An 8304-nucleotide genomic window follows, 5' to 3' on the forward strand; every position below is an offset into this window, starting at 1 on the left:
GGTGTCTGATAAATGTTGTAAATGTAAATGTCATTGATTGCACCACTTGCTGTGCTGTGTATCACAATGGCAAAAAAAAATACTTTTTTCTTTCTATCTTAAAATGCCTTTAAATTCTTTCTTTAAATAGACCTCAATTCAAATGCTGAAATTTGATGACTTAGCAGAAGTACTTGATTGTAGTCAACGTTGTGAAAAAAAAAAAAGAATCCTGGCTTTACCTTTGAAATGGATGTGGGAGATGAGGGTGAGTCTGGGTGGATGGGAAGTGTAATGGGGGGAGGTCTGTCTGGGACGAGGCTGTTTGTCGTGGACTACAGATGAAGGGCTGGTGGGCGGCCGTGGTTGAAATTGCAGTGATCGACCCTGACAGATCCCAGGCAGTGATTCACTGTTAACTTTTCACTGCACTCTCCTCCCTTTCTGTCTGGAAGGACGAATGTGTTTTTTTTTTCATTGTTCTGCTGCAATTTGAAGAGAGCAGAGGTAGCATTTCTGCTTAAGAAATTAAGAGACGCAAACTCTTAAAAACTGGCCAGACACCTCCTAAGAAAGAGGAGTATTCTAAAGTATTGTGGCAGGCCAAAAATACAGTGGAAATGTTTTTTTGGTGCAATACCTGCATATTATGTTTTGTGCAACATTGACTCGGAAGAAATGAACCCATTATTTTGTACAAGCAACTTCAACTTGTGGGTGTTGGTTGGTTTCCTCAAGTTAAATGGTGTAAACCCCTCATCCAGAAATAACTAGTACGTTTACATTTACAGCATTTACCAGACGCCCTTATCCAGAACAACTTACAATCAGTAGTTACAGGGACAGTCACATACAACATCAGGGATAAGTGTCTTGCTCAGGGACACAATGGTAGTAAGTGGGGTTTGAACCTGGGTCTTCTGGTTCATAGGCGAGTGTGTTACCCACTAGGCTACTACCACCCAATAAGTCCTTCGAGCCGGAATTGAACCAGCGACCTAAGGATTACAGGCAGTACAAATACAGTCCTCCGCTCTACCAGCTGAGCTATCGAAGGAACAGTAAAAAAAGAATGAACTATTAGAGGAATTTTAGCTTTCACTCTAAGGTACTGGTGAATTTCCTCAAATTTACTGCTCACTTCAGGTCACTTTCACAACATGAATTAAGGCCAAGACATTTACTTGCAATAACAGATTTTCAAGCCTTCTCCATGGTAACACCTCTGTAACATCTGTATTATAAATGTTACAACTGCAATAAGACATTCAGCCTAAATGTAAACCTTATCTGTAAAATATAAGGACGTAACTACATTTATTAAAATCTTTAGTACATTTATTAAAATCTTTAGGAGCAGCGTCGTGAGGCGAGCGAGGGTCAGAGGTCATAGGTGGCAGACAAGTGCAGGTAAGGATCATCCAGGAATAATGGTCAGTGTGAAAGAATTTGGCAATGATTTTGCGGTGTCTTCCGGAGTTTTATTCTCGCTGGCATGCTGGGTTTGATCTCCTTCCACACTCTTAACCCGGATTTTGTCTAAACCAAAAAATGTAAGCAGTCATCACGTATTCTTTATTGTTTTTTAAAAAAAAGTTGTCACTGCTAAAAAGTATTAGTTGTTTGCACTATTTAGACAAATAATTGACTACACTGATTAAGTTAAGAAGACATCACTCAGTATGTTACGTTTTTGAAAAGGGGGAGGGGCTTTTTGAAGCGGGTCGCTTGAGCAGAGAGCTGCAGCTGCCTCGAGAGACGCTCCAACGGTTAATTTTTGAAAACAACGTGAATCGGTGAGTTTATAAAGAGTATTATCTGCAGATATCTTTCTGAAAAAAAGTGCTAACCCAAAATATGGACCGATGTTGAACTCTAAAAAGATGACAAAGTGTTAATGTGCAGATAGACGCTTTTTTTTCTGTCGGTTCATGGTTTAGATATAACGTTAACTTTTAATTCAGCTATTTTTGTCATTTCATATATCGTAACATTATCCAGAGTGTCTTTGTATGCTCACAGTTTAGCTGCAACGTGTTTATTTCGTTAACTTTATTTTTTCTTCTGGTTCGCACTTATGCATGTAACGTTAAGAGTCCATGCATGTAACTTACATGTGCTTTCCATGTGGCTAATGCTAGCGTGTGTATTTTTTTATTTTAAACTAATTGGAAAAAATGCTACTTTAAGTTTTGTATTAGTGATTTTTATATAGCTGTTAACTTATCGAAAATTGGAATATACAAGATCATTACTTGGTTCCTAACTTTTACAGTGGAATTTTATCTGCTACGTTTTCTAAAAGTTAGCTTAGCTCTGTTTTCACAGGTCCATGTGAGAAGATGCAGTGGAAGTGTAAGTTTTGTGAATTTATATGTGACAAACGGGGTTACCTATTAAAACATTATAGGTTAAAACATGGAAGTTACAGCAGAACTGTTCCATTCCCTTGCCTACACCAAGATTGTTTGTGCACATTTAAATGCACTTAAGGTCCACTTGTCTAAGATCCACCCGAAAGCCCACAATCCTGAACTGTGTGAAACTGGCCAAATAACTTTTCACTGTGAGTTGTGTGATTTTGTGATAAATATATATATATACATTTGGTGTATATGTATATATGTATATGTGTGTGTGTGTGTGTGTGTGTGTGTGTGTGTGTATATATATATATATATATATATATATATATATATATATATATTTATAACAAATACCTTGTGTGATTCTTCACCCCGTTACAACACACACACACACACACACACACGGTCAAAAGTTAAAATATTATTATTTATTTATTTTTTTACTAATCCTTTTAATGAAGAGTTGAAAAAGCAGTCATAACTAATTAATACATTAGTTTGCATGTGTCAGACTGTTTAACATAATTAATAGTTATTTAATGACTAATGTCTTGAATGTGTTCTGTTAGGACTCTGCTGATGATTCCTTGACCTTGGAATCCTCCTTGTTGAGCGTGAAGATGCTGTCTCCCCATCCTCTCTGCATCTCAATCCAGCCTCATTTAAGATTGTCATCGAGGGAGAAGTTGTGATGGAAAGCATTAAAGACTTGCCAAAGGCTATATGCCTTCTCTTTGGACTTACGTATGCACTTCATCTAAACTACCCCAAACCAATGAAGAACACATTCCAGTTCATCCAACAGGTACTTCTAATGGTGGGCCACACTGACTTGAAGCCCAGGTTACAGACATTAAAGAACCAGCTTGCAATTTAATTGCTGTTTACTGTTCTTGATGTGCACAATTAATCTCTGAGGTGATTCTCTTGTTTCAAATGTCCTTTCATTGCTGCAAGTTAAATTAAACCAGTTAAAAGAGAAAGAGGTTAAAAGAGAAAATAAAGAGTTAAATTGTACCAGTTTTCTGTGGTAAAAATGTTTAAAATTCACAGTGGTCATCTTTGTTTTAAAGAGTTGACTCAAGTTTTAATGCTTATCCAGTTTTAATGCATGTTTAGCCATTCAGAGGGATATGGCATATTGTTGAATACTATGTGTTCATGTTACTGTAAGCAATTTGAACAGTTGTTGACTAGCAAACAAGAATTGCATGTCAAAAATGTTACTTGTCTTTTGTATGACAAGTTCATATATGGATGAATACACTGTACTGCCTGTTTTTATGAGCAATAAAAACATTGGAATGCGGTTAGTTTATTTCTTTAACTAGTATTTCTTAATTATAAGGCATTAAGTAATATAACATCAATACTTAGAATTAATATTCAATAAGATTTTTTTATATAAATTGTACACCAAAAAAATTGTGTGAACTAATGGTTTTCAGTAAAGACTACTAATGCAAACCTGATTTGTCTACTGCACCCACTAACATTTTAATGTTTATAAAGCTTAACACGTTTAGTTTTAGATTTGTAAAAACTAATCTTGATTAGTGCAACGGGTTTCCACGCAAATTTCTAGTAAAGTCAACTAATTCGGGTTAAGAGTGCAGGTTGGTGAGTCTGGGTGTGGTTGTGCGCCCCCTGGGGGCTCGGTGGCGCAGCCGTGTCATTTATGATTCTGATGTTAATTAATTAAATTAACAATAATTCAAGGTTGTGTGCTATTATTAAGCCATAACCCTAGGTGGATCAGTGACTTTACATTAGCCGTAGGTGTGAGTGTTTCAGAAAATGATGTGAGTGTGTGTACCGACTGGTGGATGAGCTGATTATATTTATATATATATATATTATATATTTAGTATTTTTTTTTTATTGTTTTAGATTGATATGACGGTTTTCAAACCTCTCTATATAAAAATAACTACCCCAAGACAAGAAATTGATCAGATGTTATCCATCACACGGGAAAATCTGAATGAGTCTCTTACAAATGTGTCAGATCCTCTCCCATGAACATCAAATTCCAAACCTCAACTTGACTGCTGCATTCTGGCCAGTGTCACAATCAATCCCTCATGCCAGTCTGGCCGCAGTCTTTCCACCTCTCTCCAGTGCTGTGACAAATCAAAAATGAACAGATCAGACCTGCCAGACAGGATCATTTCCAGCTTCACCAAAGGAAGCCACTGGAAGGGTCAGCCCTCATATTAGTCATTATTGGGCCAAGATACCAGTTGACAGCAGGAATTCTTCTGCTTGGGACCGAAGACTGGGCATTCATGTGAGGAGTGGGTAACGGCGCTTCCTCCTTCCTCTGGGATGGGGGAGGAAGACTCCCAGAAGCTGTGAGTCTATATGGCAGAAACTACATGTTACGCAAGTGATTAGTGCTGAGGATGCCTGGCAGCAAGGATAAGCTTCAATACTTCCAGTAGTGAGCTATCATCTCCTTTTTCTTTATATATATTTTTTACGTCTTTCTTGCCGCTACTGAAGAAAAACGACTGGGGACAGTTTTTACACAGAATTGATTAAAGTGAGACAGATGGCCAGAGTCTTTATTTACAGAATCCGTGCTTTATGGAACAAACACAGCATGATGTCAAACGAAAGTTGTTTCAATGAAACATACAAGCAGGGACAATACCCAGAATGCAGTTTTATGAAACACTGTTAAAATCATTGTTACAATTAAACAACATGCTGTGAACATTTCCTAATTGTCGTGGCCAGGGCCCCGGTATAGGATGAGACGTCAGGTTTACGTCAGGCCTAGCTTAGCAGAACGAGGTGGGCTGAACATCTAGAACATCTAAACTAGAACATCTGAGGACGAGGGAGAAGAACTGTCATGGGCAAAGTGGTTGGTCGACAAAATCTGAATCAAACACGTGTAATCCATAGAAAAGAGTCTGGGACAGGCAGTTGGTGCGAAGCAGCATCAGTCCTGGTTAGAAAGGTTTGCAGCAAAGTGTGAAAAACACGATGAAAATCGTGACTAGCAAGATGACCACCGGGGTTTTATGTTGGATGCCGACCTACTTCCGGGTGGCTGACCTTCTCTGGAATCCAGGAGCCCCCTGTGGTCGATTTTCACCCACAACCCTCAATGCCCACATGACCAAACATCATAAAGACTGCGTTTTTTTTTTCATTACTCCATTTTACAGATTAAACAGTCCCCTTTACTCGTCTGGTAGCAGGGGCAGATCTACATGGGCCTGGCCACCAGTTATGCTTCATATTGAGATGATGCCCCATATTTTCATTGTGGCTTGTTTTTGTATTGTATTAGTTTTCATTGGATGGATGTGGTTGAATCAATCACAGGATCCACACAGTCCAAACCAGTCTGAACCTCCTTATAGTCTCGAAAACTCTGCACTCAAACTCAAAGCCCCACTTACTGTACAGGTATAAATGATCCAGACTCCCTTCCCCCCTTTTTTTTATTTTGAAAATTACTCTGTTTGGCCATGACTCCTCTCCACTGCCCCACAGTTATTGATGTCCTGCACGAAGATCAATGGTCGTGTATCTGTTAGAAATCTTAGACAATAGAAAACGGCTGAACTCTGCACTGTGGAGCACACCGCGCCTCAGCACAGCACTCATTTATTTGATTTATTGAGTGTGTCCCCACCGAAAGGGGAAATGAAAGAGTCAGCCAGGCAATTATGCAGCCCGGGAGAAAACCTGCACGCGTCCTGAGCCGGCAGAGATGGCATCAGGTCCACGTCCTCTGCCCGCATCGATATTCATGGGCCCACCGCGTCATACATACATTAAGAGACTGATTCACGGCCAACATCCACGCTGTCCCTTCGTCTTCATGGCAATGCTGCTCTACAGGAATGTAGAACAGAGCCCAGCGTCCTGCCGGCAGGGAGGGGTCTTCAGCTCGGCGGGAAAGGTGTGGTTCCACAGGGTTCCTCGCCTGCTTCTGTTCTCATTACCGGAACAATGGCGTCCGGATTACGGCAGCCCGGGAACACGACATGTGTTCCGTAATTGTGACAAGAGCACTGCCAGGGCAAAGCGCGTCCTACATCCGTTCATATCTGGGTGGCGCTCCTCTGCCGCAATCAGATCTAATTAGCGTATGCAGATTCCTTAATTAAAGCTTGGCAGATGCTAATGAGCCGCAGCACTCCTGGAGCACGATGCGTGGCGATACGCTTGTAAAGAATGTCGCTGGCCCCAGCACGACCTCGGCGAAATGTGTGTGTTTTCATTTCTTTTTTCTTTTCAGGAGGCTCGTGCATCGGCAGCTGTGGCAGACGGACATGGCGGTGATGGCCGACTACGGTCGGTGTCTTTGACAGGGACGTTATTGGCGAGACTAAACGGCTCCTTTGAGCAGCAAAATCTTAGAAATTAATTGTACTGATTCATGCAAGACCCTCGGGGTGGGGAAAGAGAAATAGTAATTTAATCCCCTTAATTCCAATATGGAGGTGGGGGTTTCGGGAAGGGGGTCTCGTCCCAGGTGAAATATGTTTGTGTTCTGAATATTACTCATCCATTCCTTACCCACTGAAAAAGCATATATATTCATAAAGCGTGATATCCACCATAAGGTCATTATCCATAAATGTCAGCTCCTAATTAATTAGAGCTTTCTGAGGCGTGTTCCCTCTTTCTCATTAACAAGGCATGTCTGGATGACTTTATTCATATTCATGCCCAAAATACACAGAGACACTTTTTCTCTGTCAGCCTTCAGTGCCGATCCCCCCGTCCCCCACCTAACCAATGACATTAATGGTTGAAGGGCAGAACTGGGTCTGAACTTCTCCAATTTTCTCTCAAACATTCTTCCCGTTTCTTAAAGCCAGCTATTTAACAGTTTAATGGACATCTTTGTGCGAAGGCTGCATTGTTCAGCAGTGTGTGTGTGTGTGTATGTACAGTCTAAATTTGAATTATCTCCAATTCTGCAAAGAACCGACAGAACAATTAGGCAGAAAATTGCTAGTCTTAGGAAATTGATTGTTTTAACCTACCCTGGAGGCTCCTTCATTATGGGGCTTTTTGTTATTCAGTCGACCGGGCCACGCTAATAAAAATCCAATCTAAATTTGCACAGACGGCCTAAAACGTAAATGCAGCCTGATCCTAGTACAGCAGCTTACAACACATGCCGAATGCCATTGGCTGGGTTTTCCAATGGAGAAATGAACAAACACAAGGCCGCATGAATTTATGCTGCATTTGATACAGTAATATGATTCATAAGTGTAGATTTCTTTAATAAGCCCTATCATTAGATTTGATGATGTTTGGACACTCTTGACCATTCATTTTCACTTAAGCTCTATATTTTCATCATTACTAATCTGTTGATTTAATGCTGATTTACACAACTTATCATTAATGCTATGGTAATGCTGTTCATTTTACATTTCAAGAGGGAATTTATTTTATTCGGTGCAGTTCACTCCACTTTATGCTGCACTTACACAAGGCCAGAAGAAAAATGACAAACATGACAGACATTAACGTGGGAATGTATCAGCCCCGTGTCAAAGAGCAGATCCCAATTAAACAGTCTGCGTAAATTCTTTAAACTGATGCATAGCGCAAATTAGCTTATTGTGTAAATTTTGCTATTTTGATGATAGAGAAAAAAAAACATACTTTGCCACAGCACAAAATTGAAAAAAAGGCAGCGAAAGAACATCTATTGTGGATTGATATTATGATGCCACATGCACCTAGGTTTTCAGCCATTGAAACAGACCTGCTTATCTTTAAAAATGTGCCAGCACCACTGATCCATGTAATTATAGCAATCAACCACATTCAGAATCTATTTAAAGAATGTAAATCAGGTCATAGAATGAAATGGTCAGGTATGTCCTCTCGATGATTTGCACTGCCAGAAAATCTACTCACGATCACACATATGGCCTCCATAGGTCCAGTTTCACTCAGGCCTATACACCAG

The 8304-nt window shown here is 40.0% G+C and overlaps 1 non-coding gene across 1 annotated transcript; it reads right to left on the bottom strand.

The window, feature by feature from the left end:
- Positions 1-949: 949 nt before the first annotated feature.
- trnay-gua (transfer RNA tyrosine (anticodon GUA)) lies at positions 950-1036 on the bottom strand. Its single transcript is given in 2 exon segments — positions 950-985; positions 1000-1036. It is a non-coding gene; the product is annotated as a tRNA-Tyr (tRNA).
- Positions 1037-8304: the final 7268 nt, after the last annotated feature.

This window comes from Denticeps clupeoides, chromosome 9, assembly GCF_900700375.1.
Source record: "Denticeps clupeoides chromosome 9, fDenClu1.1, whole genome shotgun sequence".
Classification (NCBI taxonomy): domain Eukaryota; kingdom Metazoa; phylum Chordata; class Actinopteri; order Clupeiformes; family Denticipitidae; genus Denticeps; species Denticeps clupeoides.